Source organism: Eucyclogobius newberryi, unplaced genomic scaffold (assembly GCF_026437365.1).
Source record: "Eucyclogobius newberryi isolate DKJ021-1_F unplaced genomic scaffold, fEucNew1.0.hap1 SCAF_56, whole genome shotgun sequence".
NCBI classification, from domain to species: domain Eukaryota; kingdom Metazoa; phylum Chordata; class Actinopteri; order Gobiiformes; family Gobiidae; genus Eucyclogobius; species Eucyclogobius newberryi.
The window spans coordinates 50,001-73,460 of NW_027316234.1; the positions used below are offsets into that span (position 1 = coordinate 50,001).

Consider the following 23,460-nt stretch of genomic DNA (forward strand, 5'->3'; position numbering starts at 1 on the left):
GGTCAGAAGAGGATGTCCAGGTTTCCAGAGGGTGTGAGGTGGATCAGGGTGTTGTGGGGGACGAGGTGGGTGATGAACCGGTGCTCTGCTGCCATGTGGAGGTGTCGGAGGTGTGCGGCCAAGAGTCCTTTGAAGATGGGCCAGGGTGCTGCTGTTTTATTGTCACGGAGATGGATGTTCCTGTTGAGATATAATGTGTACCGGGCTATGGAGAGGGTTAGTCGGGCGAGATGGGTGTTGGCTCCAGAGCGACTCTGTCCGGGACCAAAGAGGAGGAGCCAGGGCTCCTGGTCGTCCCCTCCTAGGGCCGCCGGCGGTGGGAGCCTCCAGGACAGCCTCCGAGCGAGGAGGTCCTGCAGTCGGGACCAGAACGGGCGGACGGCCGGGCAGGTGTACAGCATGTGCTCCAGGGTCTCGGGGGGTCCGTGGCACACGGGGCAGTCCGCAGCGTAGCTGTCGGGAAGAAATGCGTGCAGTGCTGCGGATGTAAAGACGATCCTGTGTCTAAATCTGAAGTCAAAATGACCTACGTTATGTGGGGTGTACCAATTAAAGATGTTGGCCCAGATGGTTGCGATAGTGCGTGCGGGGAATGTTAATGACCATTTGTGTTCCGAGGCGGGACGCCCGAGCACTCCCGGCAACAACAACTGATACAGGATGCGGGTGGGTAGGTCTGTGAAAATCCTAAACCTCCCCGTGCTAACAAATACATTAAAATTCAACTTACCTGTCGTGCTCCCCATTTGGCCCAAAGTGCTTCCCCAATGCCTGACCAGATTCCTGTTAAAAATACTTACCATACCACTAATATACTTTTTCCTAAACACTTTACCTGCTAACCTAAAACACTTCCCTATGTAATCTACACTAAAATTACCTTTCACGTCAAATACCTTACCTACATATTCCAGCCCAGCCTCCTCCATCGCCCCACTGATCATGCACTCGCGCTTCCCGGGGGGAGCGGAGAGCAAGTCAGGGTTATGACGGAGGGGCATGTGCGCGAGACCCTCACCGCTGTCTGGAACCGCCACAGTCAGGGGCCTGAAAGTCCTCCACGCCTCCAAGAGTTCCCTCTCGAAGGGGGGGAGGCCCTCCAGGACCGAAACAGGGGGCAACAAACACAAATTATAAACACCAAACTTACCTAGACTATTAACAAACTCACCTATATAATCCTTCCATGGAGCATCTACCTCAACGTCTAGAAATTTCCGAATTGTTTTCAGCCTGAAGGCCTTCTTCCTTAACTCTAAATCTGCTAACTTTAAACCTCCCTGATCGTACTCACCTATCATAACCTTATGTGCAATAAAGCCCCTCTCACGATTCCACAAAAAGTGGTTTATCACTAACCTTAATTTGTTAGCATAGACCCCCGGCAGGCCGTACACGGAGAGTGCATGGTTCAACATGGACATGCACAAAGAATTTACAACTAAGACTTTACCTTTTAATGTCAGATTACGACGTCTCCAAAAATTCAAGCGCGCTGTAATTTTCTCGCACAAAGGCGACCAAAGTGCAGTACGACACGCCTCCTCGTCTCTGCCCAGGGGGACGCCGAGGACCTTGTAGGAGTCCCCCGCCTCCCGGAGCTGGACAGGGAGAGGAACAGGCGTGACGCTGCCGCAAAATTTAACCGTGGTTTTATCGAAATTGATTTTGGCCCCTGAAGCGAGGCCGTAAACATTGAGCACGTGGAGAGAGGCGTTCAGGCTCTCCACGTCTCGGAGGATCAGATTCGTGTCATCTGCGTACTGAAAAATTTTGACTTCCCTACCCGCAGGCGTGGTCAGTCCCCTCACCGCCGCGTCCGCCCTCAACATGGCCGCCAAAGGCTCAGCGGCGATGCTGTAGAGGAGCGACGAGAGGGGACAGCCCTGCCTGACTGATCTTTTTAAGGGGAAAGAGTCAGTTAGAAACCCGTTGACTTTGACCTTACTGACCGCAAAGGAATAGATGAGCTGTAGCCAATTAACAAACCGTTCGCCGAAACCTAACTTACCTAATACAGTCCAGAGGAACGAATGCTCAACTCTGTCGAACGCCTTGTTAAAGTCTACACTAACGTGAATACCACCGGTCGCGTGCATCTGCCGAAGGAGATATCTCAGAGACAAAACTGTGTCTGAGATGTCCCTCCCGGGGACGCTGTAGGCCTGCGAGGGGTGTATGACGGATCCAATCACACGCTTTAACCTACCTGCTAATACCTTTGCTAAAATTTTATAGTCTACGTTCAAAAGGCTAATGGGCCTGTAGTTGGCGAGGCTGCTCCTGTCGCCCTTCTTAAAAAGCAGAGTGACGACACTCATCGCAAAACCATCGCCAACTCTACTCTCACTCTCAAAATCCTGATATAATAGGAGTAGGATCGGAGCTAACCTGGAAGCGAAACGCTTGAAAAACTCACAGGTTAGTCCGTCCTCTCCGGGGCTTTTCCCTGTATTTAAACTCTTGACTGCAGCCTCTATCTCCATGAGAGACAGAGGCGCGTCGCACAGCTCCCTATCCTCCCTGCTCAGTGTGCGCTCCAGAGCACCTACAGCCTGGTCTAAAGCCTGCTCTGCCACTCCGTCTGAACTAAAAAGCCTACTATAGAAATCCTGCGCTGTCTCTAAAACCTCACTTACCTCGGAAACAATCTTACCTGTCTTATCTATCAACTTATCTATGTGCATCTTTCCCTGTGTAACCTTCTCACAGCCGAAGAAGAACGCTGTCGAGCGTTCTCCTTCGACTGTGTGTCTGGCTTTTGCCCTCAAAATTGCACCCTGACACCTACTTACCTCCAGCTGCTCCAGCTCAGCGCGCACCACCAGGTACTCTGGATCCACAGGGCCAGTGGTGGAAGCTGCGCCCTGGTCCAGGACCTGCAGGCGCTGGCGGAGAGCGGTCTCCCTCCTGGTCGACAGCCACGCCTTGTGTTTGCTGTAATTGACACAGAGCTTTTTAATGCGTGTTTTTGCCGTCGGCCACCAATCGACCACGCTGTCGATCAGCTCCAGCTCCATGTCAAATACATCAAACAAAAAGTCCATTTTCCTACAAAAAGTTTCATCACCGAGGATGGAGCTGTTTAGGACCCACAGTCCTCCATTCCTCGGTGATGAAACTAACCCAAAATAAATATCTAAAGTGGAGTGATCACTCAAGCCTGACCACTTGTAGGAAGCACCACTGACTCTCTGTGCCAGGTCTGAGGAGGCAAAACAGAGGTCAATGCGGGACTGCTTCAGGACGCCCTGGACGACCTGCCGCCTGGAGAAATCCTTCAGGAAGGGGTGGAGGAACCGCCACACCTCCGTCAGGTTCCTGCTGGCGGCTTCTTCCAACAGGGCTGTCCTGGCAGTGCTGTTTTTAAAAGAGTTGTTAATGCCGATGTCTGTCTTGCAAAGTGTTGTATTAAAGTCACCGATTATGATTGTATTGTCGTTCGCAAAGCGAAATATTTTTTTGAAGAATTGCCTCCTCAGACCATCATCGTTCGGGGCGTAGATGTTAATTAGTCTGAACTTCACTGTGTCCGTGAAGTCCAGGACCAGGAAGGAGCCCTCTGGGTCGGCGTGTACCAGGGTGGGTTGGCCTAAGACACCAGGCCTCACCACCGTGGCCACACCGCGCGAGCACGCCGTGCCCAGGGCCCAAAATACAGAGCCTACTCCCATGCTCCGCACTTGTTGCGCGTGGCTGACATCCCAGTGCGTTTCTTGGATGCAGAGCACGTCCCACTTGGAAAAGTGTAACGCGCTCTGCATCCGCACTGGGCTCCGCAGGCCGCCTGCGTTCCAAGAGGACAAGGAGAACGCCATTAAGAGGAGACCTTGGAGGATGTAACCCATCTTTTATTTAGACTTCTTTTTGGCGCCCGTCGCATCCGACTGCCACACTCTTTTTCTGACTTCACGGGTGGAGAAATCCATGAAGTCATCATTAAAAACAGTCTCGAGCTCACCTCGTGGGGCAGAGCTGCGTGTGGAGGATGGTGGGTTGATGGAGCTTTCTGCTGGCGCTTTTGAAGTGGTTGGAACGGAGGAGGCAGAGCCGCTCTCAGCAGCAGCGCCCTCTCCGTCTCCTGCCACCTGCTTCCTGCGTCTTGCCCCTTTCTTATCCTTCTTCTCCACCTGTCCCCTCTTACCACCGTCCGACTGGAGCTTGGGATCATCACCCAGCCCTGTGGTGATGTCCCCCCCTTTGGAGGTAAGATGCGGGGCCTGTCCCGCACCCATCCTCCTCCCGGGTTCAGCCTCTTCCTCCACGGGCTTAGGAGTTGGACCCTCACGAGTCCCCTCCCTCTGGTCAGGAGGAGCAGTTTGTCCTGCTCCCACCTTCCCAGACGCCAGCGCTGAGCCGAGCACCATCTCCAGTGCGACGGACGCCTCCTCGTCTGAGGAGTCAGAGGAGCAAGAGGAGCCAGACACCTCTGGCTCCCCTGACTCCTCCACAGCCTCCTCCTCCAAAAACTCCTCTACTTCGGAGAGAGCAGTTGCGGGCACGTTCTGGGCCACGTCACTGCTCTCTCCTCCAATGGCGTCCTCCCTGTCCTCCCCTCTGTCCTCCCCTCTGTCCTCCCCTCTGTCCTCCTCTCTGTCACCCGCACCACACGGACATAAGTGGCGGAACATGCGGCACTCTCTGCACTTCGGGGCCCGCTGCGCGACGCACTCGCGCGCGTAATGCCCCTGGCTCCCGCAGTTGCGGCACAGAAAGTCAGGGCACTCCCTCAGAATATGGCCAGGCTGGAGACACCCCCTACACACCCGCACCTGCCTGTCGTGTATTACCCTGAAGTACTCGGGGCCCCCCGCGGTGTCAAACCTGACAGAATACGGTAAGGACTGCACCGTGTCCGTGAACCTTACCCGTACAAACCTGGTGCCGTCCGCCACGTTCGTCCCCGGCCACATTCTCCTCCTCACCTCGGAGACCGCAGAGACCCCCCAGGCGTAGAGCTTGGCCAGGATCTCCTCGTCCTCGATATAAGCCGGCAGCCCCATGAAGGACACGACCAGCTCATCCACCGAGATGTCACGGGCGTGAACCCTGACTCCTCCAATGCAGTACCCGTCCAGGAGCCGCTCCTTCGCTTTAGTGGTACTGACGGTTACTTCATATTTGTCCTTCGAGATGAGTCTGCACGCTACTATGGAGCCGCACACCTCCTGAGTCGATTTCAAAAAAGCTAGTGGCGTGATTTGTGCTCCCTCCGTCAACTCCAACACCACAGTGAGTTCTTTCATAAATTTCATTCTTCTTTCTTCGTTCTTTCTATTATTTACAGATTCTTTCAAACTTTGTCTTGCCTTTGTCGTGTCCATTCCAGTGTCCGATGCCGTGTTGTCCGTCCTTTGAGCCATGCTCACAAAAAACAAAAAATCCACCTCCCAGTAAGTTTACTGGGAGGGGAACAAACAAAAGAACTGAAAAAAGTAAATGAAAATGACCAAAATAACGATTAAAAACTCAAAAAAAAAACTCCCAAACCTCCAGCTCCAGACCATGCAGCACACCACAAATTGCACGCACCTGCACTGATTGCAAAGGGGCTGGTCCAGGGTGGTATGGCCGTGAGCGAAATGTTCCAGGTCAAAACGGCCTTTTTTATATCAAACACTGTCTTTTCGTGAAGAGTACCTTCACGCCGCTTGCTCGGTCAAAATTGGGATATCTCAATGAAAAACTTCTTTTTTTTTTTTTGACGGGTGAAAAAGTGTGAAAATGCTCACAGCACCTGGTATTCCCAGGCGGTGTTCCATCCAAGTACTAACAAGGCCCAACCCCGCTTGGCTTCCGAGATCAAACGAGATCGGGCTGGTCCAGGGTGGTATGGCCGTGAGCGAAATGTTCCAGGTCAAAACTCGTATAAATGGCTTTTTTTGCATCAAACACTGTCTTTTCGTGAAGAGTACCTTCACGCCACTTGCTCGGTCAAAATTGGGATATCTCAATGAAAAACTTCTTTTTTTTTTTTTTTTTTTTTTTGACAGGTGAAAAAGTGTGAAAATGCTCACAGCACCTGGTATTCCCAGGCGGTCTCCCATCCAAGTACTAACCAGGCCCAACCCTGCTTGGCTTCCGAGATCAGACGAGATCGGGCTGGTCCAGGGTGGTATGGCCGTGAGCGAAATGTTCCAGGTCAAAACGGCCTTTTTTATATCAAACACTGTCTTTTCGTGAAGAGTACCTTCACGCCACTTGCTCGGTCAAAATTGGGATATCTCAATGAAAAACTTCTTTTTTTTTTTTTGACGGGTGAAAAAGTGTGAAAATGCTCACAGCACCTGGTATTCCCAGGCGGTCTCCCATCCAAGTACTAACAAGGCCCAACCCCGCTTGGCTTCCGAGATCAAACGAGATCGGGCTGGTCCAGGGTGGTATGGCCGTGAGCGAAATGTTCCAGGTCAAAACGGCCTTTTTTATATCAAACACTGTCTTTTCGTGAAGAGTACCTTCACGCCACTTGCTCGGTCAAAATTGGGATATCTCAATGAAAAACTTCTTTTTTTTTTTTTTTTTTTTTTTTTTACAGGTGAAAAAGTGTGAAAATGCTCACAGCACCTGGTATTCCCAGGCGGTCTCCCATCCAAGTACTAACCAGGCCCAACCCTGCTTGGCTTCCGAGATCAGACGAGATCGGGCTGGTCCAGGGTGGTATGGCCGTGAGCGAAATGTTCCAGGTCAAAACTCGTATAAATGGCTTTTTTTGCATCAAACACTGTCTTTTCGTGAAGAGTACCTTCACGCCACTTGCTCGGTAAAAATTGGGATATCTCAATGAAAAACTTCTTTTTTTTTTTTTTTTTTTTTTTTTTGACAGGTGAAAAAGTGTGAAAATGCTCACAGCACCTGGTATTCCCAGGCGGTCTCCCATCCAAGTACTAACCAGGCCCAACCCTGCTTGGCTTCCGAGATCAGACGAGATCGGGCTGGTCCAGGGTGGTATGGCCGTGAGCGAAATGTTCCAGGTCAAAACTCGTATAAATGGCTTTTTTTGCATCAAACACTGTCTTTTCGTGAAGAGTACCTTCACGCCACTTGCTCGGTCAAAATTGGGATATCTCAATGAAAAACTTCTTTTTTTTTTTTTTTACAGGTGAAAAAGTGTGAAAATGCTCACAGCACCTGGTATTCCCAGGCGGTCTCCCATCCAAGTACTAACCAGGCCCAACCCTGCTTGGCTTCCGAGATCAGACGAGATCGGGCTGGTCCAGGGTGGTATGGCCGTGAGCGAAATGTTCCAGGTCAAAACTCGTATAAATGGCTTTTTTTGCATCAAACACTGTCTTTTCGTGAAGAGTACCTTCACGCCACTTGCTCGGTCAAAATTGGGATATCTCAATGAAAAACTTCTTTTTTTTTTTTTTTTTTTTTTTTTGACAGGTGAAAAAGTGTGAAAATGCTCACAGCACCTGGTATTCCCAGGCGGTCTCCCATCCAAGTACTAACCAGGCCCAACCCTGCTTGGCTTCCGAGATCAGACGAGATCGGGCTGGTCCAGGGTGGTATTGCCGTGAGCGAAATGTTCCAGGTCAAAACTCGTATAAATGGCTTTTTTTGCATCAAACACTGTCTTTTCGTGAAGAGTACCTTCACGCCACTTGCTCGGTCAAAATTGGGATATCTCAATGAAAAACTTCTTTTTTTTTTTTTTTTTTTGACAGGTGAAAAAGTGTGAAAATGCTCACAGCACCTGGTATTCCCAGGCGGTCTCCCATCCAAGTACTAACCAGGCCCAACCCTGCTTGGCTTCCGAGATCAGACGAGATCGGGCTGGTCCAGGGTGGTATGGCCGTGAGCGAAATGTTCCAGGTCAAAACTCGTATAAATGGCTTTTTTTGCATCAAACACTGTCTTTTCGTGAAGAGTACCTTCACGCCACTTGCTCGGTCAAAATTGGGATATCTCAATGAAAAACTTCTTTTTTTTTTTTTTTTTTTGACAGGTGAAAAAGTGTGAAAATGCTCACAGCACCTGGTATTCCCAGGCGGTCTCCCATCCAAGTACTAACCAGGCCCAACCCTGCTTGGCTTCCGAGATCAGACGAGATCGGGCCCGTCCAGGGTGGTATGGCCGTGAGCGAAATGTTCCAGGTCAAAACTCGTATAAATGGCTTTTTTTGCATCAAACACTGTCTTTTCGTGAAGAGTACCTTCACGCCACTTGCTCGGTCAAAATTGGGATATCTCAATGAAAAACTTCTTTTTTTTTTTTTTTTTTTTTTTTTTGACAGGTGAAAAAGTGTGAAAATGCTCACAGCACCTGGTATTCCCAGGCGGTCTCCCATCCAAGTACTAACCAGGCCCAACCCTGCTTGGCTTCCGAGATCAGACGAGATCGGGCTGGTCCAGGGTGGTATGGCCGTGAGCGAAATGTTCCAGGTCAAAACTCGTATAAATGGCTTTTTTTGCATCAAACACTGTCTTTTCGTGAAGAGTACCTTCACGCCACTTGCTCGGTCAAAATTGGGATATCTCAATGAAAAACTTCTTTTTTTTTTTTTTTACAGGTGAAAAAGTGTGAAAATGCTCACAGCACCTGGTATTCCCAGGCGGTCTCCCATCCAAGTACTAACCAGGCCCAACCCTGCTTGGCTTCCGAGATCAGACGAGATCGGGCTGGTCCAGGGTGGTATGGCCGTGAGCGAAATGTTCCAGGTCAAAACTCGTATAAATGGCTTTTTTTGCATCAAACACTGTCTTTTCGTGAAGAGTACCTTCACGCCACTTGCTCGGTCAAAATTGGGATATCTCAATGAAAAACTTCTTTTTTTTTTTTTTTTTTTTTTTTTGACAGGTGAAAAAGTGTGAAAATGCTCACAGCACCTGGTATTCCCAGGCGGTCTCCCATCCAAGTACTAACCAGGCCCAACCCTGCTTGGCTTCCGAGATCAGACGAGATCGGGCTGGTCCAGGGTGGTATTGCCGTGAGCGAAATGTTCCAGGTCAAAACTCGTATAAATGGCTTTTTTTGCATCAAACACTGTCTTTTCGTGAAGAGTACCTTCACGCCACTTGCTCGGTCAAAATTGGGATATCTCAATGAAAAACTTCTTTTTTTTTTTTTTTTTTTGACAGGTGAAAAAGTGTGAAAATGCTCACAGCACCTGGTATTCCCAGGCGGTCTCCCATCCAAGTACTAACCAGGCCCAACCCTGCTTGGCTTCCGAGATCAGACGAGATCGGGCTGGTCCAGGGTGGTATGGCCGTGAGCGAAATGTTCCAGGTCAAAACTCGTATAAATGGCTTTTTTTGCATCAAACACTGTCTTTTCGTGAAGAGTACCTTCACGCCACTTGCTCGGTCAAAATTGGGATATCTCAATGAAAAACTTCTTTTTTTTTTTTTTTTTTTGACAGGTGAAAAAGTGTGAAAATGCTCACAGCACCTGGTATTCCCAGGCGGTCTCCCATCCAAGTACTAACCAGGCCCAACCCTGCTTGGCTTCCGAGATCAGACGAGATCGGGCCCGTCCAGGGTGGTATGGCCGTGAGCGAAATGTTCCAGGTCAAAACTCGTATAAATGGCTTTTTTTGCATCAAACACTGTCTTTTCGTGAAGAGTACCTTCACGCCACTTGCTCGGTCAAAATTGGGATATCTCAATGAAAAACTTCTTTTTTTTTTTTTTTTTTTTTTTTTGACAGGTGAAAAAGTGTGAAAATGCTCACAGCACCTGGTATTCCCAGGCGGTCTCCCATCCAAGTACTAACCAGGCCCAACCCTGCTTGGCTTCCGAGATCAGACGAGATCGGGCTGGTCCAGGGTGGTATGGCCGTGAGCGAAATGTTCCAGGTCAAAACTCGTATAAATGGCTTTTTTTGCATCAAACACTGTCTTTTCGTGAAGAGTACCTTCACGCCACTTGCTCGGTAAAAATTGGGATATCTCAATGAAAAACTTCTTTTTTTTTTTTTTTTTTTTTGACAGGTGAAAAAGTGTGAAAATGCTCACAGCACCTGGTATTCCCAGGCGGTCTCCCATCCAAGTACTAACCAGGCCCAACCCTGCTTGGCTTCCGAGATCAGACGAGATCGGGCTGGTCCAGGGTGGTATGGCCGTGAGCGAAATGTTCCAGGTCAAAACTCGTATAAATGGCTTTTTTTGCATCAAACACTGTCTTTTCGTGAAGAGTACCTTCACGCCACTTGCTCGGTAAAAATTGGGATATCTCAATGAAAAACTTTTTTTTTTTTTTTTTTTTTTTTTTACAGGTGAAAAAGTGTGAAAATGCTCACAGCACCTGGTATTCCCAGGCGGTCTCCCATCCAAGTACTAACCAGGCCCAACCCTGCTTGGCTTCCGAGATCAGACGAGATCGGGCTGGTCCAGGGTGGTATGGCCGTGAGCGAAATGTTCCAGGTCAAAACTCGTATAAATGGCTTTTTTTGCATCAAACACTGTCTTTTCGTGAAGAGTACCTTCACGCCACTTGCTCGGTCAAAATTGGGATATCTCAATGAAAAACTTCTTTTTTTTTTTTTTTACAGGTGAAAAAGTGTGAAAATGCTCACAGCACCTGGTATTCCCAGGCGGTCTCCCATCCAAGTACTAACCAGGCCCAACCCTGCTTGGCTTCCGAGATCAGACGAGATCGGGCTGGTCCAGGGTGGTATGGCCGTGAGCGAAATGTTCCAGGTCAAAACTCGTATAAATGGCTTTTTTTGCATCAAACACTGTCTTTTCGTGAAGAGTACCTTCACGCCACTTGCTCGGTAAAAATTGGGATATCTCAATGAAAAACTTCTTTTTTTTTTTTTTTTTTTTTTTTTTGACAGGTGAAAAAGTGTGAAAATGCTCACAGCACCTGGTATTCCCAGGCGGTCTCCCATCCAAGTACTAACCAGGCCCAACCCTGCTTGGCTTCCGAGATCAGACGAGATCGGGCTGGTCCAGGATGGTATGGCCGTGAGCGAAATGTTCCAGGTCAAAACTCGTATAAATGGCTTTTTTTGCATCAAACACTGTCTTTTCGTGAAGAGTACCTTCACGCCACTTGCTCGGTAAAAATTGGGATATCTCAATGAAAAACTTTTTTTTTTTTTTTTTTTTTTTTTTACAGGTGAAAAAGTGTGAAAATGCTCACAGCACCTGGTATTCCCAGGCGGTCTCCCATCCAAGTACTAACCAGGCCCAACCCTGCTTGGCTTCCGAGATCAGACGAGATCGGGCTGGTCCAGGGTGGTATGGCCGTGAGCGAAATGTTCCAGGTCAAAACTCGTATAAATGGCTTTTTTTGCATCAAACACTGTCTTTTCGTGAAGAGTACCTTCACGCCACTTGCTCGGTCAAAATTGGGATATCTCAATGAAAAACTTCTTTTTTTTTTTTTTTTTTTGACAGGTGAAAAAGTGTGAAAATGCTCACAGCACCTGGTATTCCCAGGCGGTCTCCCATCCAAGTACTAACCAGGCCCAACCCTGCTTGGCTTCCGAGATCAGACGAGATCGGGCTGGTCCAGGGTGGTATGGCCGTGAGCGAAATGTTCCAGGTCAAAACTCGTATAAATGGCTTTTTTTGCATCAAACACTGTCTTTTCGTGAAGAGTACCTTCACGCCACTTGCTCGGTCAAAATTGGGATATCTCAATGAAAAACTTTTTTTTTTTTTTTTTTTTTTTTGACAGGTGAAAAAGTGTGAAAATGCTCACAGCACCTGGTATTCCCAGGCGGTCTCCCATCCAAGTACTAACCAGGCCCAACCCTGCTTGGCTTCCGAGATCAGACGAGATCGGGCTGGTCCAGGGTGGTATGGCCGTGAGCGAAATGTTCCAGGTCAAAACTCGTATAAATGGCTTTTTTTGCATCAAACACTGTCTTTTCGTGAAGAGTACCTTCACGCCACTTGCTCGGTCAAAATTGGGATATCTCAATGAAAAACTTCTTTTTTTTTTTTTTTACAGGTGAAAAAGTGTGAAAATGCTCACAGCACCTGGTATTCCCAGGCGGTCTCCCATCCAAGTACTAACCAGGCCCAACCCTGCTTGGCTTCCGAGATCAGACGAGATCGGGCTGGTCCAGGGTGGTATGGCCGTGAGCGAAATGTTCCAGGTCAAAACTCGTATAAATGGCTTTTTTTGCATCAAACACTGTCTTTTCGTGAAGAGTACCTTCACGCCACTTGCTCGGTAAAAATTGGGATATCTCAATGAAAAACTTCTTTTTTTTTTTTTTTTTTTTTTTTTTGACAGGTGAAAAAGTGTGAAAATGCTCACAGCACCTGGTATTCCCAGGCGGTCTCCCATCCAAGTACTAACCAGGCCCAACCCTGCTTGGCTTCCGAGATCAGACGAGATCGGGCTGGTCCAGGGTGGTATGGCCGTGAGCGAAATGTTCCAGGTCAAAACTCGTATAAATGGCTTTTTTTGCATCAAACACTGTCTTTTCGTGAAGAGTACCTTCACGCCACTTGCTCGGTCAAAATTGGGATATCTCAATGAAAAACTTCTTTTTTTTTTTTTTTTTTTGACAGGTGAAAAAGTGTGAAAATGCTCACAGCACCTGGTATTCCCAGGCGGTCTCCCATCCAAGTACTAACCAGGCCCAACCCTGCTTGGCTTCCGAGATCAGACGAGATCGGGCTGGTCCAGGGTGGTATGGCCGTGAGCGAAATGTTCCAGGTCAAAACTCGTATAAATGGCTTTTTTTGCATCAAACACTGTCTTTTCGTGAAGAGTACCTTCACGCCACTTGCTCGGTCAAAATTGGGATATCTCAATGAAAAACTTCTTTTTTTTTTTTTTTTTTTGACAGGTGAAAAAGTGTGAAAATGCTCACAGCACCTGGTATTCCCAGGCGGTCTCCCATCCAAGTACTAACCAGGCCCAACCCTGCTTGGCTTCCGAGATCAGACGAGATCGGGCTGGTCCAGGGTGGTATGGCCGTGAGCGAAATGTTCCAGGTCAAAACTCGTATAAATGGCTTTTTTTGCATCAAACACTGTCTTTTCGTGAAGAGTACCTTCACGCCACTTGCTCGGTAAAAATTGGGATATCTCAATGAAAAACTTCTTTTTTTTTTTTTTTTTTTTTTTTTGACAGGTGAAAAAGTGTGAAAATGCTCACAGCACCTGGTATTCCCAGGCGGTCTCCCATCCAAGTACTAACCAGGCCCAACCCTGCTTGGCTTCCGAGATCAGACGAGATCGGGCTGGTCCAGGGTGGTATGGCCGTGAGCGAAATGTTCCAGGTCAAAACTCGTATAAATGGCTTTTTTTGCATCAAACACTGTCTTTTCGTGAAGAGTACCTTCACGCCACTTGCTCGGTCAAAATTGGGATATCTCAATGAAAAACTTCTTTTTTTTTTTTTTTTTTTGACAGGTGAAAAAGTGTGAAAATGCTCACAGCACCTGGTATTCCCAGGCGGTCTCCCATCCAAGTACTAACCAGGCCCAACCCTGCTTGGCTTCCGAGATCAGACGAGATCGGGCTGGTCCAGGGTGGTATGGCCGTGAGCGAAATGTTCCAGGTCAAAACTCGTATAAATGGCTTTTTTTGCATCAAACACTGTCTTTTCGTGAAGAGTACCTTCACGCCACTTGCTCGGTCAAAATTGGGATATCTCAATGAAAAACTTCTTTTTTTTTTTTTTTTTTTGACAGGTGAAAAAGTGTGAAAATGCTCACAGCACCTGGTATTCCCAGGCGGTCTCCCATCCAAGTACTAACCAGGCCCAACCCTGCTTGGCTTCCGAGATCAGACGAGATCGGGCTGGTCCAGGGTGGTATGGCCGTGAGCGAAATGTTCCAGGTCAAAACTCGTATAAATGGCTTTTTTTGCATCAAACACTGTCTTTTCGTGAAGAGTACCTTCACGCCACTTGCTCGGTCAAAATTGGGATATCTCAATGAAAAACTTCTTTTTTTTTTTTTTTTTTGACAGGTGAAAAAGTGTGAAAATGCTCACAGCACCTGGTATTCCCACGCGGTCTCCCATCCAAGTACTAACCAGGCCCAACCCTGCTTGGCTTCCGAGATCAGACGAGATCGGGCTGGTCCAGGGTGGTATGGCCGTGAGCGAAATGTTCCAGGTCAAAACTCGTATAAATGGCTTTTTTTGCATCAAACACTGTCTTTTCGTGAAGAGTACCTTCACGCCACTTGCTCGGTAAAAATTGGGATATCTCAATGAAAAACTTCTTTTTTTTTTTTTTTTTTTTTTTTTTGACAGGTGAAAAAGTGTGAAAATGCTCACAGCACCTGGTATTCCCAGGCGGTCTCCCATCCAAGTACTAACCAGGCCCAACCCTGCTTGGCTTCCGAGATCAGACGAGATCGGGCTGGTCCAGGGTGGTATGGCCGTGAGCGAAATGTTCCAGGTCAAAACTCGTATAAATGGCTTTTTTTGCATCAAACACTGTCTTTTCGTGAAGAGTACCTTCACGCCACTTGCTCGGTAAAAATTGGGATATCTCAATGAAAAACTTCTTTTTTTTTTTTTTTTTTTTTTTTTTGACAGGTGAAAAAGTGTGAAAATGCTCACAGCACCTGGTATTCCCAGGCGGTCTCCCATCCAAGTACTAACCAGGCCCAACCCTGCTTGGCTTCCGAGATCAGACGAGATCGGGCTGGTCCAGGGTGGTATGGCCGTGAGCGAAATGTTCCAGGTCAAAACTCGTATAAATGGCTTTTTTTGCATCAAACACTGTCTTTTCGTGAAGAGTACCTTCACGCCACTTGCTCGGTCAAAATTGGGATATCTCAATGAAAAACTTCTTTTTTTTTTTTTTTTTTTTTTTTTGACAGGTGAAAAAGTGTGAAAATGCTCACAGCACCTGGTATTCCCAGGCGGTCTCCCATCCAAGTACTAACCAGGCCCAACCCTGCTTGGCTTCCGAGATCAGACGAGATCGGGCTGGTCCAGGGTGGTATGGCCGTGAGCGAAATGTTCCAGGTCAAAACGGCCTTTTTTATATCAAACACTGTCTTTTCGTGAAGAGTACCTTCACGCCACTTGCTCGGTCAAAATTGGGATATCTCAATGAAAAACTTCTTTTTTTTTTTTTTTTTTTTTTTTTTTGACAGGTGAAAAAGTGTGAAAATGCTCACAGCACCTGGTATTCCCAGGCGGTCTCCCATCCAAGTACTAACCAGGCCCAACCCTGCTTGGCTTCCGAGATCAGACGAGATCGGGCTGGTCCAGGGTGGTATGGCCGTGAGCGAAATGTTCCAGGTCAAAACTCGTATAAATGGCTTTTTTTGCATCAAACACTGTCTTTTCGTGAAGAGTACCTTCACGCCACTTGCTCGGTAAAAATTGGGATATCTCAATGAAAAACTTCTTTTTTTTTTTTTTTTTTTTTTTTTTGACAGGTGAAAAAGTGTGAAAATGCTCACAGCACCTGGTATTCCCAGGCGGTCTCCCATCCAAGTACTAACCAGGCCCAACCCTGCTTGGCTTCCGAGATCAGACGAGATCGGGCTGGTCCAGGGTGGTATGGCCGTGAGCGAAATGTTCCAGGTCAAAACTCGTATAAATGGCTTTTTTTGCATCAAACACTGTCTTTTCGTGAAGAGTACCTTCACGCCACTTGCTCGGTCAAAATTGGGATATCTCAATGAAAAACTTCTTTTTTTTTTTTTTTTTTTTTTTTTGACAGGTGAAAAAGTGTGAAAATGCTCACAGCACCTGGTATTCCCAGGCGGTCTCCCATCCAAGTACTAACCAGGCCCAACCCTGCTTGGCTTCCGAGATCAGACGAGATCGGGCTGGTCCAGGGTGGTATGGCCGTGAGCGAAATGTTCCAGGTCAAAACGGCCTTTTTTATATCAAACACTGTCTTTTCGTGAAGAGTACCTTCACGCCACTTGCTCGGTCAAAATTGGGATATCTCAATGAAAAACTTCTTTTTTTTTTTTTTTTTTTTTTTTTTGACAGGTGAAAAAGTGTGAAAATGCTCACAGCACCTGGTATTCCCAGGCGGTCTCCCATCCAAGTACTAACCAGGCCCAACCCTGCTTGGCTTCCGAGATCAGACGAGATCGGGCTGGTCCAGGGTGGTATGGCCGTGAGCGAAATGTTCCAGGTCAAAACTCGTATAAATGGCTTTTTTTGCATCAAACACTGTCTTTTCGTGAAGAGTACCTTCACGCCACTTGCTCGGTAAAAATTGGGATATCTCAATGAAAAACTTTTTTTTTTTTTTTTTTTTTTTTTTTTACAGGTGAAAAAGTGTGAAAATGCTCACAGCACCTGGTATTCCCAGGCGGTCTCCCATCCAAGTACTAACCAGGCCCAACCCTGCTTGGCTTCCGAGATCAGACGAGATCGGGCTGGTCCAGGGTGGTATGGCCGTGAGCGAAATGTTCCAGGTCAAAACTCGTATAAATGGCTTTTTTTGCATCAAACACTGTCTTTTCGTGAAGAGTACCTTCACGCCACTTGCTCGGTAAAAATTGGGATATCTCAATGAAAAACTTCTTTTTTTTTTTTTTTTTTTTTTTTTTGACAGGTGAAAAAGTGTGAAAATGCTCACAGCACCTGGTATTCCCAGGCGGTCTCCCATCCAAGTACTAACCAGGCCCAACCCTGCTTGGCTTCCGAGATCAGACGAGATCGGGCTGGTCCAGGGTGGTATGGCCGTGAGCGAAATGTTCCAGGTCAAAACTCGTATAAATGGCTTTTTTTGCATCAAACACTGTCTTTTCGTGAAGAGTACCTTCACGCCACTTGCTCGGTCAAAATTGGGATATCTCAATGAAAAACTTCTTTTTTTTTTTTTTTTTTTTTTTTTTTACAGGTGAAAAAGTGTGAAAATGCTCACAGCACCTGGTATTCCCAGGCGGTCTCCCATCCAAGTACTAACCAGGCCCAACCCTGCTTGGCTTCCGAGATCAGACGAGATCGGGCTGGTCCAGGGTGGTATGGCCGTGAGCGAAATGTTCCAGGTCAAAACTCGTATAAATGGCTTTTTTTGCATCAAACACTGTCTTTTCGTGAAGAGTACCTTCACGCCACTTGCTCGGTCAAAATTGGGATATCTCAATGAAAAACTTCTTTTTTTTTTTTTTTTTTTGACAGGTGAAAAAGTGTGAAAATGCTCACAGCACCTGGTATTCCCAGGCGGTCTCCCATCCAAGTACTAACCAGGCCCAACCCTGCTTGGCTTCCGAGATCAGACGAGATCGGGCTGGTCCAGGGTGGTATGGCCGTGAGCGAAATGTTCCAGGTCAAAACTCGTATAAATGGCTTTTTTTGCATCAAACACTGTCTTTTCGTGAAGAGTACCTTCACGCCACTTGCTCGGTAAAAATTGGGATATCTCAATGAAAAACTTTTTTTTTTTTTTTTTTTTTTTTTTTACAGGTGAAAAAGTGTGAAAATGCTCACAGCACCTGGTATTCCCAGGCGGTCTCCCATCCAAGTACTAACCAGGCCCAACCCTGCTTGGCTTCCGAGATCAGACGAGATCGGGCTGGTCCAGGGTGGTATGGCCGTGAGCGAAATGTTCCAGGTCAAAACGGCCTTTTTTATATCAAACACTGTCTTTTCGTGAAGAGTACCTTCACGCCACTTGCTCGGTCAAAATTGGGATATCTCAATGAAAAACTTCTTTTTTTTTTTTTTTTTTTTTTGACAGGTGAAAAAGTGTGAAAATGCTCACAGCACCTGGTATTCCCAGGCGGTCTCCCATCCAAGTACTAACCAGGCCCAACCCTGCTTGGCTTCCGAGATCAGACGAGATCGGGCTGGTCCAGGGTGGTATGGCCGTGAGCGAAATGTTCCAGGTCAAAACTCGTATAAATGGCTTTTTTTGCATCAAACACTGTCTTTTCGTGAAGAGTACCTTCACGCCACTTGCTCGGTCAAAATTGGGATATCTCAATGAAAAACTTCTTTTTTTTTTTTTTTTTTTTTTTTTTGACAGGTGAAAAAGTGTGAAAATGCTCACAGCACCTGGTATTCCCAGGCGGTCTCCCATCCAAGTACTAACCAGGCCCAACCCTGCTTGGCTTCCGAGATCAGACGAGATCGGGCTGGTCCAGGGTGGTATGGCCGTGAGCGAAATGTTCCAGGTCAAAACTCGTATAAATGGCTTTTTTTGCATCAAACACTGTCTTTTCGTGAAGAGTACCTTCACGCCACTTGCTCGGTAAAAATTGGGATATCTCAATGAAAAACTTTTTTTTTTTTTTTTTTTTTTTTTTTTACAGGTGAAAAAGTGTGAAAATGCTCACAGCACCTGGTATTCCCAGGCGGTCTCCCATCCAAGTACTAACCAGGCCCAACCCTGCTTGGCTTCCGAGATCAGACGAGATCGGGCTGGTCCAGGGTGGTATGGCCGTGAGCGAAATGTTCCAGGTCAAAACTCGTATAAATGGCTTTTTTTGCATCAAACACTGTCTTTTCGTGAAGAGTACCTTCACGCCACTTGCTCGGTAAAAATTGGGATATCTCAATGAAAAACTTCTTTTTTTTTTTTTTTTTTTTTTTTTTGACAGGTGAAAAAGTGTGAAAATGCTCACAGCACCTGGTATTCCCAGGCGGTCTCCCATCCAAGTACTAACCAGGCCCAACCCTGCTTGGCTTCCGAGATCAGACGAGATCGGGCTGGTCCAGGGTGGTATGGCCGTGAGCGAAATGTTCCAGGTCAAAACTCGTATAAATGGCTTTTTTTGCATCAAACACTGTCTTTTCGTGAAGAGTACCTTCACGCCACTTGCTCGGTCAAAATTGGGATATCTCAATGAAAAACTTCTTTTTTTTTTTTTTTTTTTTTTTTTTTACAGGTGAAAAAGTGTGAAAATGCTCACAGCACCTGGTATTCCCAGGCGGTCTCCCATCCAAGTACTAACCAGGCCCAACCCTGCTTGGCTTCCGAGATCAGACGAGATCGGGCTGGTCCAGGGTGGTATGGCCGTGAGCGAAATGTTCCAGGTCAAAACTCGTATAAATGGCTTTTTTTGCATCAAACACTGTCTTTTCGTGAAGAGTACCTTCACGCCACTTGCTCGGTAAAAATTGGGATATCTCAATGAAAAACTTTTTTTTTTTTTTTTTTTTTTTTTTTACAGGTGAAAAAGTGTGAAAATGCTCACAGCACCTGGTATTCCCAGGCGGTCTCCCATCCAAGTACTAACCAGGCCCAACCCTGCTTGGCTTCCGAGATCAGACGAGATCGGGCTGGTCCAGGGTGGTATGGCCGTGAGCGAAATGTTCCAGGTCAAAACTCGTATAAATGGCTTTTTTTGCATCAAACACTGTCTTTTCGTGAAGAGTACCTTCACGCCACTTGCTCGGTAAAAATTGGGATATCTCAATGAAAAACTTCTTTTTTTTTTTTTTTTTTTTTTTTTTTGACAGGTGAAAAAGTGTGAAAATGCTCACAGCACCTGGTATTCCCAGGCGGTCTCCCATCCAAGTACTAACCAGGCCCAACCCTGCTTGGCTTCCGAGATCAGACGAGATCGGGCTGGTCCAGGGTGGTATGGCCGTGAGCGAAATGTTCCAGGTCAAAACTCGTATAAATGGCTTTTTTTGCATCAAACACTGTCTTTTCGTGAAGAGTACCTTCACGCCACTTGCTCGGTCAAAATTGGGATATCTCAATGAAAAACTTCTTTTTTTTTTTTTTTTTTTTTTTTTTACAGGTGAAAAAGTGTGAAAATGCTCACAGCACCTGGTATTCCCAGGCGGTCTCCCATCCAAGTACTAACCAGGCCCAACCCTGCTTGGCTTCCGAGATCAGACGAGATCGGGCTGGTCCAGGGTGGTATGGCCGTGAGCGAAATGTTCCAGGTCAAAACTCGTATAAATGGCTTTTTTTGCATCAAACACTGTCTTTTCGTGAAGAGTACCTTCACGCCACTTGCTCGGTCAAAATTGGGATATCTCAATGAAAAACTTCTTTTTTTTTTTTTTTTTTTGACAGGTGAAAAAGTGTGAAAATGCTCACAGCACCTGGTATTCCCAGGCGGTCTCCCATCCAAGTACTAACCAGGCCCAACCCTGCTTGGCTTCCGAGATCAGACGAGATCGGGCTGGTCCAGGGTGGTATGGCCGTGAGCGAAATGTTCCAGGTCAAAACTCGTATAAATGGCTTTTTTTGCATCAAACACTGTCTTTTCGTGAAGAGTACCTTCACGCCACTTGCTCGGTAAAAATTGGGATATCTCAATGAAAAACTTTTTTTTTTTTTTTTTTTTTTTTTTTACAGGTGAAAAAGTGTGAAAATGCTCACAGCACCTGGTATTCCCAGGCGGTCTCCCATCCAAGTACTAACCAGGCCCAACCCTGCTTGGCTTCCGAGATCAGACGAGATCGGGCTGGTCCAGGGTGGTATGGCCGTGAGCGAAATGTTCCAGGTCAAAACTCGTATAAATGGCTTTTTTTGCATCAAACACTGTCTTTTCGTGAAGAGTACCTTCACGCCACTTGCTCGGTAAAAATTGGGATATCTCAATGAAAAACTTCTTTTTTTTTTTTTTTTTTTTTTTTTTTGACAGGTGAAAAAGTGTGAAAATGCTCACAGCACCTGGTATTCCCAGGCGGTCTCCCATCCAAGTACTAACCAGGCCCAACCCTGCTTGGCTTCCGAGATCAGACGAGATCGGGCTGGTCCAGGGTGGTATGGCCGTGAGCGAAATGTTCCAGGTCAAAACGGCCTTTTTTATATCAAACACTGTCTTTTCGTGAAGAGTACCTTCACGCCACTTGCTCGGTCAAAATTGGGATATCTCAATGAAAAACTTCTTTTTTTTTTTTTTTTTTTTTTGACAGGTGAAAAAGTGTGAAAATGCTCACAGCACCTGGTATTCCCAGGCGGTCTCCCATCCAAGTACTAACCAGGCCCAACCCTGCTTGGCTTCCGAGATCAGACGAGATCGGGCTGGTCCAGGGTGGTATGGCCGTGAGCGAAATGTTCCAGGTCAAAACTCGTATAAATGGCTTTTTTTGCATCAAACACTGTCTTTTCGTGAAGAGTACCTTCACGCCACTTGCTCGGTCAAAATTGGGATATCTCAATGAAAAACTTCTTTTTTTTTTTTTTTTTTTTTTTTTGACAGGTGAAAAAGTGTGAAAATGCTCACAGCACCTGGTATTCCCAGGCGGTCTCCCATCCAAGTACTAACCAGGCCCAACCCTGCTTGGCTTCCGAGATCAGACGAGATCGGGCTGGTCCAGGGTGGTATGGCCGTGAGCGAAATGTTCCAGGTCAAAACGGCCTTTTTTATATCAAACACTGTCTTTTCGTGAAGAGTACCTTCACGCCACTTGCTCGGTCAAAATTGGGATATCTCAATGAAAAACTTCTTTTTTTTTTTTTTTTTTTTTTTTGACAGGTGAAAAAGTGTGAAAATGCTCACAGCACCTGGTATTCCCAGGCGGTCTCCCATCCAAGTACTAACCAGGCCCAACCCTGCTTGGCTTCCGAGATCAGACGAGATCGGGCTGGTCCAGGGTGGTATGGCCGTGAGCGAAATGTTCCAGGTCAAAACTCGTATAAATGGCTTTTTTTGCATCAAACACTGTCTTTTCGTGAAGAGTACCTTCACGCCACTTGCTCGGTAAAAATTGGGATATCTCAATGAAAAACTTTTTTTTTTTTTTTTTTTTTTTTTTTACAGGTGAAAAAGTGTGAAAATGCTCACAGCACCTGGTATTCCCAGGCGGTCTCCCATCCAAGTACTAACCAGGCCCAACCCTGCTTGGCTTCCGAGATCAGACGAGATCGGGCTGGTCCAGGGTGGTATGGCCGTGAGCGAAATGTTCCAGGTCAAAACGGCCTTTTTTATATCAAACACTGTCTTTTCGTGAAGAGTACCTTCACGCCACTTGCTCGGTCAAAATTGGGATATCTCAATGAAAAACTTCTTTTTTTTTTTTTTTTTTTTTTTGACAGGTGAAAAAGTGTGAAAATGCTCACAGCACCTGGTATTCCCAGGCGGTCTCCCATCCAAGTACTAACCAGGCCCAACCCTGCTTGGCTTCCGAGATCAGACGAGATCGGGCTGGTCCAGGGTGGTATGGCCGTGAGCGAAATGTTCCAGGTCAAAACTCGTATAAATGGCTTTTTTTGCATCAAACACTGTCTTTTCGTGAAGAGTACCTTCACGCCACTTGCTCGGTCAAAATTGGGATATCTCAATGAAAAACTTCTTTTTTTTTTTTTTTTTTTGACAGGTGAAAAAGTGTGAAAATGCTCACAGCACCTGGTATTCCCAGGCGGTCTCCCATCCAAGTACTAACCAGGCCCAACCCTGCTTGGCTTCCGAGATCAGACGAGATCGGGCTGGTCCAGGGTGGTATGGCCGTGAGCGAAATGTTCCAGGTCAAAACTCGTATAAATGGCTTTTTTTGCATCAAACACTGTCTTTTCGTGAAGAGTACCTTCACGCCACTTGCTCGGTCAAAATTGGGATATCTCAATGAAAAACTTCTTTTTTTTTTTTTTTTTTTTTTTGACAGGTGAAAAAGTGTGAAAATGCTCACAGCACCTGGTATTCCCAGGCGGTCTCCCATCCAAGTACTAACCAGGCCCAACCCTGCTTGGCTTCCGAGATCAGACGAGATCGGGCTGGTCCAGGGTGGTATGGCCGTGAGCGAAATGTTCCAGGTCAAAACTCGTATAAATGGCTTTTTTTGCATCAAACACTGTCTTTTCGTGAAGAGTACCTTCACGCCACTTGCTCGGTCAAAATTGGGATATCTCAATGAAAAACTTCTTTTTTTTTTTTTTTTTTTTTTTTTGACAGGTGAAAAAGTGTGAAAATGCTCACAGCACCTGGTATTCCCAGGCGGTCTCCCATCCAAGTACTAACCAGGCCCAACCCTGCTTGGCTTCCGAGATCAGACGAGATCGGGCTGGTCCAGGGTGGTATGGCCGTGAGCGAAATGTTCCAGGTCAAAACGGCCTTTTTTATATCAAACACTGTCTTTTCGTGAAGAGTACCTTCACGCCACTTGCTCGGTCAAAATTGGGATATCTCAATGAAAAACTTCTTTTTTTTTTTTTTTTTTTTTTTGACAGGTGAAAAAGTGTGAAAATGCTCACAGCACCTGGTATTCCCAGGCGGTCTCCCATCCAAGTACTAACCAGGCCCAACCCTGCTTGGCTTCCGAGATCAGACGAGATCGGGCTGGTCCAGGGTGGTATGGCCGTGAGCGAAATGTTCCAGGTCAAAACTCGTATAAATGGCTTTTTTTGCATCAAACACTGTCTTTTCGTGAAGAGTACCTTCACGCCACTTGCTCGGTCAAAATTGGGATATCTCAATGAAAAACTTCTTTTTTTTTTTTTTTTTTTTTTTTTTTACAGGTGAAAAAGTGTGAAAATGCTCACAGCACCTGGTATTCCCAGGCGGTCTCCCATCCAAGTACTAACCAGGCCCAACCCTGCTTGGCTTCCGAGATCAGACGAGATCGGGCTGGTCCAGGGTGGTATGGCCGTGAGCGAAATGTTCCAGGTCAAAACTCGTATAAATGGCTTTTTTTGCATCAAACACTGTCTTTTCGTGAAG

General features: G+C 46.6%; 62 non-coding genes and 1 pseudogene across 62 annotated transcripts; all 63 read right to left on the reverse strand.

Moving 5' to 3' along the window:
- Positions 1-5,725: 5,725 nt before the first annotated feature.
- Positions 5,726-5,844, reverse strand: LOC140345382 (5S ribosomal RNA; annotated as a pseudogene).
- A 166-nt stretch (positions 5,845-6,010) lies between these two features.
- Positions 6,011-6,129, reverse strand: LOC140384009 (5S ribosomal RNA). The gene has a single exon (XR_011932710.1). It is a non-coding gene; the product is annotated as a 5S ribosomal RNA (ribosomal RNA).
- Positions 6,130-6,275: 146 nt separating this feature from the next.
- On the reverse strand, positions 6,276-6,394 carry LOC140384273 (5S ribosomal RNA). Its single transcript, XR_011932950.1, has one exon. It is a non-coding gene; the product is annotated as a 5S ribosomal RNA (ribosomal RNA).
- A 158-nt stretch (positions 6,395-6,552) lies between these two features.
- On the reverse strand, positions 6,553-6,671 carry LOC140384021 (5S ribosomal RNA). Its single transcript, XR_011932721.1, has one exon. It is a non-coding gene; the product is annotated as a 5S ribosomal RNA (ribosomal RNA).
- A 169-nt stretch (positions 6,672-6,840) lies between these two features.
- LOC140384033 (5S ribosomal RNA) lies at positions 6,841-6,959 on the reverse strand. Its single transcript, XR_011932732.1, has one exon. It is a non-coding gene; the product is annotated as a 5S ribosomal RNA (ribosomal RNA).
- Positions 6,960-7,116: 157 nt separating this feature from the next.
- LOC140384045 (5S ribosomal RNA) lies at positions 7,117-7,235 on the reverse strand. The gene has a single exon (XR_011932743.1). It is a non-coding gene; the product is annotated as a 5S ribosomal RNA (ribosomal RNA).
- A 168-nt stretch (positions 7,236-7,403) lies between these two features.
- On the reverse strand, positions 7,404-7,522 carry LOC140384012 (5S ribosomal RNA). The gene has a single exon (XR_011932713.1). It is a non-coding gene; the product is annotated as a 5S ribosomal RNA (ribosomal RNA).
- A 162-nt stretch (positions 7,523-7,684) lies between these two features.
- Positions 7,685-7,803, reverse strand: LOC140384058 (5S ribosomal RNA). The gene has a single exon (XR_011932754.1). It is a non-coding gene; the product is annotated as a 5S ribosomal RNA (ribosomal RNA).
- A 162-nt stretch (positions 7,804-7,965) lies between these two features.
- Positions 7,966-8,084, reverse strand: LOC140345630 (5S ribosomal RNA). Its single transcript, XR_011923915.1, has one exon. It is a non-coding gene; the product is annotated as a 5S ribosomal RNA (ribosomal RNA).
- A 169-nt stretch (positions 8,085-8,253) lies between these two features.
- LOC140384071 (5S ribosomal RNA) lies at positions 8,254-8,372 on the reverse strand. The gene has a single exon (XR_011932765.1). It is a non-coding gene; the product is annotated as a 5S ribosomal RNA (ribosomal RNA).
- Positions 8,373-8,529: 157 nt separating this feature from the next.
- On the reverse strand, positions 8,530-8,648 carry LOC140384083 (5S ribosomal RNA). The gene has a single exon (XR_011932776.1). It is a non-coding gene; the product is annotated as a 5S ribosomal RNA (ribosomal RNA).
- Positions 8,649-8,816: 168 nt separating this feature from the next.
- On the reverse strand, positions 8,817-8,935 carry LOC140384013 (5S ribosomal RNA). The gene has a single exon (XR_011932714.1). It is a non-coding gene; the product is annotated as a 5S ribosomal RNA (ribosomal RNA).
- A 162-nt stretch (positions 8,936-9,097) lies between these two features.
- LOC140384095 (5S ribosomal RNA) lies at positions 9,098-9,216 on the reverse strand. Its single transcript, XR_011932787.1, has one exon. It is a non-coding gene; the product is annotated as a 5S ribosomal RNA (ribosomal RNA).
- A 162-nt stretch (positions 9,217-9,378) lies between these two features.
- On the reverse strand, positions 9,379-9,497 carry LOC140345642 (5S ribosomal RNA). Its single transcript, XR_011923926.1, has one exon. It is a non-coding gene; the product is annotated as a 5S ribosomal RNA (ribosomal RNA).
- Positions 9,498-9,665: 168 nt separating this feature from the next.
- LOC140384107 (5S ribosomal RNA) lies at positions 9,666-9,784 on the reverse strand. Its single transcript, XR_011932798.1, has one exon. It is a non-coding gene; the product is annotated as a 5S ribosomal RNA (ribosomal RNA).
- A 164-nt stretch (positions 9,785-9,948) lies between these two features.
- LOC140384119 (5S ribosomal RNA) lies at positions 9,949-10,067 on the reverse strand. The gene has a single exon (XR_011932809.1). It is a non-coding gene; the product is annotated as a 5S ribosomal RNA (ribosomal RNA).
- Positions 10,068-10,232: 165 nt separating this feature from the next.
- On the reverse strand, positions 10,233-10,351 carry LOC140384132 (5S ribosomal RNA). The gene has a single exon (XR_011932821.1). It is a non-coding gene; the product is annotated as a 5S ribosomal RNA (ribosomal RNA).
- Positions 10,352-10,508: 157 nt separating this feature from the next.
- LOC140384144 (5S ribosomal RNA) lies at positions 10,509-10,627 on the reverse strand. Its single transcript, XR_011932832.1, has one exon. It is a non-coding gene; the product is annotated as a 5S ribosomal RNA (ribosomal RNA).
- A 169-nt stretch (positions 10,628-10,796) lies between these two features.
- On the reverse strand, positions 10,797-10,915 carry LOC140384011 (5S ribosomal RNA). The gene has a single exon (XR_011932712.1). It is a non-coding gene; the product is annotated as a 5S ribosomal RNA (ribosomal RNA).
- Positions 10,916-11,080: 165 nt separating this feature from the next.
- LOC140384156 (5S ribosomal RNA) lies at positions 11,081-11,199 on the reverse strand. The gene has a single exon (XR_011932843.1). It is a non-coding gene; the product is annotated as a 5S ribosomal RNA (ribosomal RNA).
- Positions 11,200-11,361: 162 nt separating this feature from the next.
- LOC140384168 (5S ribosomal RNA) lies at positions 11,362-11,480 on the reverse strand. Its single transcript, XR_011932854.1, has one exon. It is a non-coding gene; the product is annotated as a 5S ribosomal RNA (ribosomal RNA).
- A 164-nt stretch (positions 11,481-11,644) lies between these two features.
- On the reverse strand, positions 11,645-11,763 carry LOC140384181 (5S ribosomal RNA). Its single transcript, XR_011932865.1, has one exon. It is a non-coding gene; the product is annotated as a 5S ribosomal RNA (ribosomal RNA).
- Positions 11,764-11,920: 157 nt separating this feature from the next.
- Positions 11,921-12,039, reverse strand: LOC140384193 (5S ribosomal RNA). The gene has a single exon (XR_011932876.1). It is a non-coding gene; the product is annotated as a 5S ribosomal RNA (ribosomal RNA).
- Positions 12,040-12,208: 169 nt separating this feature from the next.
- On the reverse strand, positions 12,209-12,327 carry LOC140384205 (5S ribosomal RNA). Its single transcript, XR_011932887.1, has one exon. It is a non-coding gene; the product is annotated as a 5S ribosomal RNA (ribosomal RNA).
- A 162-nt stretch (positions 12,328-12,489) lies between these two features.
- Positions 12,490-12,608, reverse strand: LOC140384217 (5S ribosomal RNA). The gene has a single exon (XR_011932898.1). It is a non-coding gene; the product is annotated as a 5S ribosomal RNA (ribosomal RNA).
- Positions 12,609-12,770: 162 nt separating this feature from the next.
- On the reverse strand, positions 12,771-12,889 carry LOC140384229 (5S ribosomal RNA). Its single transcript, XR_011932909.1, has one exon. It is a non-coding gene; the product is annotated as a 5S ribosomal RNA (ribosomal RNA).
- A 168-nt stretch (positions 12,890-13,057) lies between these two features.
- On the reverse strand, positions 13,058-13,176 carry LOC140384241 (5S ribosomal RNA). The gene has a single exon (XR_011932920.1). It is a non-coding gene; the product is annotated as a 5S ribosomal RNA (ribosomal RNA).
- A 162-nt stretch (positions 13,177-13,338) lies between these two features.
- On the reverse strand, positions 13,339-13,457 carry LOC140384254 (5S ribosomal RNA). The gene has a single exon (XR_011932932.1). It is a non-coding gene; the product is annotated as a 5S ribosomal RNA (ribosomal RNA).
- A 162-nt stretch (positions 13,458-13,619) lies between these two features.
- Positions 13,620-13,738, reverse strand: LOC140384265 (5S ribosomal RNA). Its single transcript, XR_011932943.1, has one exon. It is a non-coding gene; the product is annotated as a 5S ribosomal RNA (ribosomal RNA).
- A 161-nt stretch (positions 13,739-13,899) lies between these two features.
- Positions 13,900-14,018, reverse strand: LOC140384000 (5S ribosomal RNA). Its single transcript, XR_011932702.1, has one exon. It is a non-coding gene; the product is annotated as a 5S ribosomal RNA (ribosomal RNA).
- Positions 14,019-14,187: 169 nt separating this feature from the next.
- On the reverse strand, positions 14,188-14,306 carry LOC140384277 (5S ribosomal RNA). Its single transcript, XR_011932954.1, has one exon. It is a non-coding gene; the product is annotated as a 5S ribosomal RNA (ribosomal RNA).
- A 169-nt stretch (positions 14,307-14,475) lies between these two features.
- LOC140384289 (5S ribosomal RNA) lies at positions 14,476-14,594 on the reverse strand. The gene has a single exon (XR_011932965.1). It is a non-coding gene; the product is annotated as a 5S ribosomal RNA (ribosomal RNA).
- A 168-nt stretch (positions 14,595-14,762) lies between these two features.
- LOC140384301 (5S ribosomal RNA) lies at positions 14,763-14,881 on the reverse strand. Its single transcript, XR_011932976.1, has one exon. It is a non-coding gene; the product is annotated as a 5S ribosomal RNA (ribosomal RNA).
- A 160-nt stretch (positions 14,882-15,041) lies between these two features.
- On the reverse strand, positions 15,042-15,160 carry LOC140384312 (5S ribosomal RNA). Its single transcript, XR_011932987.1, has one exon. It is a non-coding gene; the product is annotated as a 5S ribosomal RNA (ribosomal RNA).
- A 169-nt stretch (positions 15,161-15,329) lies between these two features.
- Positions 15,330-15,448, reverse strand: LOC140384324 (5S ribosomal RNA). Its single transcript, XR_011932998.1, has one exon. It is a non-coding gene; the product is annotated as a 5S ribosomal RNA (ribosomal RNA).
- A 168-nt stretch (positions 15,449-15,616) lies between these two features.
- LOC140384336 (5S ribosomal RNA) lies at positions 15,617-15,735 on the reverse strand. Its single transcript, XR_011933009.1, has one exon. It is a non-coding gene; the product is annotated as a 5S ribosomal RNA (ribosomal RNA).
- Positions 15,736-15,894: 159 nt separating this feature from the next.
- On the reverse strand, positions 15,895-16,013 carry LOC140384348 (5S ribosomal RNA). Its single transcript, XR_011933020.1, has one exon. It is a non-coding gene; the product is annotated as a 5S ribosomal RNA (ribosomal RNA).
- A 167-nt stretch (positions 16,014-16,180) lies between these two features.
- On the reverse strand, positions 16,181-16,299 carry LOC140384359 (5S ribosomal RNA). The gene has a single exon (XR_011933031.1). It is a non-coding gene; the product is annotated as a 5S ribosomal RNA (ribosomal RNA).
- Positions 16,300-16,468: 169 nt separating this feature from the next.
- Positions 16,469-16,587, reverse strand: LOC140384372 (5S ribosomal RNA). The gene has a single exon (XR_011933043.1). It is a non-coding gene; the product is annotated as a 5S ribosomal RNA (ribosomal RNA).
- A 169-nt stretch (positions 16,588-16,756) lies between these two features.
- LOC140345091 (5S ribosomal RNA) lies at positions 16,757-16,875 on the reverse strand. The gene has a single exon (XR_011923753.1). It is a non-coding gene; the product is annotated as a 5S ribosomal RNA (ribosomal RNA).
- A 162-nt stretch (positions 16,876-17,037) lies between these two features.
- On the reverse strand, positions 17,038-17,156 carry LOC140345103 (5S ribosomal RNA). The gene has a single exon (XR_011923764.1). It is a non-coding gene; the product is annotated as a 5S ribosomal RNA (ribosomal RNA).
- Positions 17,157-17,322: 166 nt separating this feature from the next.
- Positions 17,323-17,441, reverse strand: LOC140345115 (5S ribosomal RNA). Its single transcript, XR_011923776.1, has one exon. It is a non-coding gene; the product is annotated as a 5S ribosomal RNA (ribosomal RNA).
- Positions 17,442-17,596: 155 nt separating this feature from the next.
- Positions 17,597-17,715, reverse strand: LOC140345126 (5S ribosomal RNA). The gene has a single exon (XR_011923787.1). It is a non-coding gene; the product is annotated as a 5S ribosomal RNA (ribosomal RNA).
- A 169-nt stretch (positions 17,716-17,884) lies between these two features.
- On the reverse strand, positions 17,885-18,003 carry LOC140345138 (5S ribosomal RNA). Its single transcript, XR_011923798.1, has one exon. It is a non-coding gene; the product is annotated as a 5S ribosomal RNA (ribosomal RNA).
- A 167-nt stretch (positions 18,004-18,170) lies between these two features.
- On the reverse strand, positions 18,171-18,289 carry LOC140345151 (5S ribosomal RNA). The gene has a single exon (XR_011923809.1). It is a non-coding gene; the product is annotated as a 5S ribosomal RNA (ribosomal RNA).
- Positions 18,290-18,458: 169 nt separating this feature from the next.
- LOC140345163 (5S ribosomal RNA) lies at positions 18,459-18,577 on the reverse strand. Its single transcript, XR_011923820.1, has one exon. It is a non-coding gene; the product is annotated as a 5S ribosomal RNA (ribosomal RNA).
- A 169-nt stretch (positions 18,578-18,746) lies between these two features.
- Positions 18,747-18,865, reverse strand: LOC140345174 (5S ribosomal RNA). The gene has a single exon (XR_011923831.1). It is a non-coding gene; the product is annotated as a 5S ribosomal RNA (ribosomal RNA).
- A 166-nt stretch (positions 18,866-19,031) lies between these two features.
- On the reverse strand, positions 19,032-19,150 carry LOC140345186 (5S ribosomal RNA). The gene has a single exon (XR_011923842.1). It is a non-coding gene; the product is annotated as a 5S ribosomal RNA (ribosomal RNA).
- A 170-nt stretch (positions 19,151-19,320) lies between these two features.
- Positions 19,321-19,439, reverse strand: LOC140345198 (5S ribosomal RNA). Its single transcript, XR_011923854.1, has one exon. It is a non-coding gene; the product is annotated as a 5S ribosomal RNA (ribosomal RNA).
- Positions 19,440-19,607: 168 nt separating this feature from the next.
- On the reverse strand, positions 19,608-19,726 carry LOC140345210 (5S ribosomal RNA). Its single transcript, XR_011923855.1, has one exon. It is a non-coding gene; the product is annotated as a 5S ribosomal RNA (ribosomal RNA).
- Positions 19,727-19,888: 162 nt separating this feature from the next.
- LOC140345222 (5S ribosomal RNA) lies at positions 19,889-20,007 on the reverse strand. Its single transcript, XR_011923856.1, has one exon. It is a non-coding gene; the product is annotated as a 5S ribosomal RNA (ribosomal RNA).
- A 166-nt stretch (positions 20,008-20,173) lies between these two features.
- Positions 20,174-20,292, reverse strand: LOC140345234 (5S ribosomal RNA). Its single transcript, XR_011923857.1, has one exon. It is a non-coding gene; the product is annotated as a 5S ribosomal RNA (ribosomal RNA).
- Positions 20,293-20,462: 170 nt separating this feature from the next.
- LOC140345246 (5S ribosomal RNA) lies at positions 20,463-20,581 on the reverse strand. The gene has a single exon (XR_011923858.1). It is a non-coding gene; the product is annotated as a 5S ribosomal RNA (ribosomal RNA).
- A 155-nt stretch (positions 20,582-20,736) lies between these two features.
- On the reverse strand, positions 20,737-20,855 carry LOC140345257 (5S ribosomal RNA). Its single transcript, XR_011923859.1, has one exon. It is a non-coding gene; the product is annotated as a 5S ribosomal RNA (ribosomal RNA).
- A 168-nt stretch (positions 20,856-21,023) lies between these two features.
- Positions 21,024-21,142, reverse strand: LOC140345270 (5S ribosomal RNA). The gene has a single exon (XR_011923861.1). It is a non-coding gene; the product is annotated as a 5S ribosomal RNA (ribosomal RNA).
- Positions 21,143-21,299: 157 nt separating this feature from the next.
- Positions 21,300-21,418, reverse strand: LOC140345281 (5S ribosomal RNA). Its single transcript, XR_011923862.1, has one exon. It is a non-coding gene; the product is annotated as a 5S ribosomal RNA (ribosomal RNA).
- Positions 21,419-21,584: 166 nt separating this feature from the next.
- Positions 21,585-21,703, reverse strand: LOC140345293 (5S ribosomal RNA). The gene has a single exon (XR_011923863.1). It is a non-coding gene; the product is annotated as a 5S ribosomal RNA (ribosomal RNA).
- Positions 21,704-21,859: 156 nt separating this feature from the next.
- Positions 21,860-21,978, reverse strand: LOC140345305 (5S ribosomal RNA). Its single transcript, XR_011923864.1, has one exon. It is a non-coding gene; the product is annotated as a 5S ribosomal RNA (ribosomal RNA).
- A 162-nt stretch (positions 21,979-22,140) lies between these two features.
- LOC140345318 (5S ribosomal RNA) lies at positions 22,141-22,259 on the reverse strand. The gene has a single exon (XR_011923866.1). It is a non-coding gene; the product is annotated as a 5S ribosomal RNA (ribosomal RNA).
- A 166-nt stretch (positions 22,260-22,425) lies between these two features.
- On the reverse strand, positions 22,426-22,544 carry LOC140345329 (5S ribosomal RNA). The gene has a single exon (XR_011923867.1). It is a non-coding gene; the product is annotated as a 5S ribosomal RNA (ribosomal RNA).
- A 168-nt stretch (positions 22,545-22,712) lies between these two features.
- On the reverse strand, positions 22,713-22,831 carry LOC140345341 (5S ribosomal RNA). The gene has a single exon (XR_011923868.1). It is a non-coding gene; the product is annotated as a 5S ribosomal RNA (ribosomal RNA).
- Positions 22,832-22,987: 156 nt separating this feature from the next.
- LOC140345353 (5S ribosomal RNA) lies at positions 22,988-23,106 on the reverse strand. Its single transcript, XR_011923869.1, has one exon. It is a non-coding gene; the product is annotated as a 5S ribosomal RNA (ribosomal RNA).
- A 169-nt stretch (positions 23,107-23,275) lies between these two features.
- Positions 23,276-23,394, reverse strand: LOC140345364 (5S ribosomal RNA). The gene has a single exon (XR_011923870.1). It is a non-coding gene; the product is annotated as a 5S ribosomal RNA (ribosomal RNA).
- Positions 23,395-23,460: the final 66 nt, after the last annotated feature.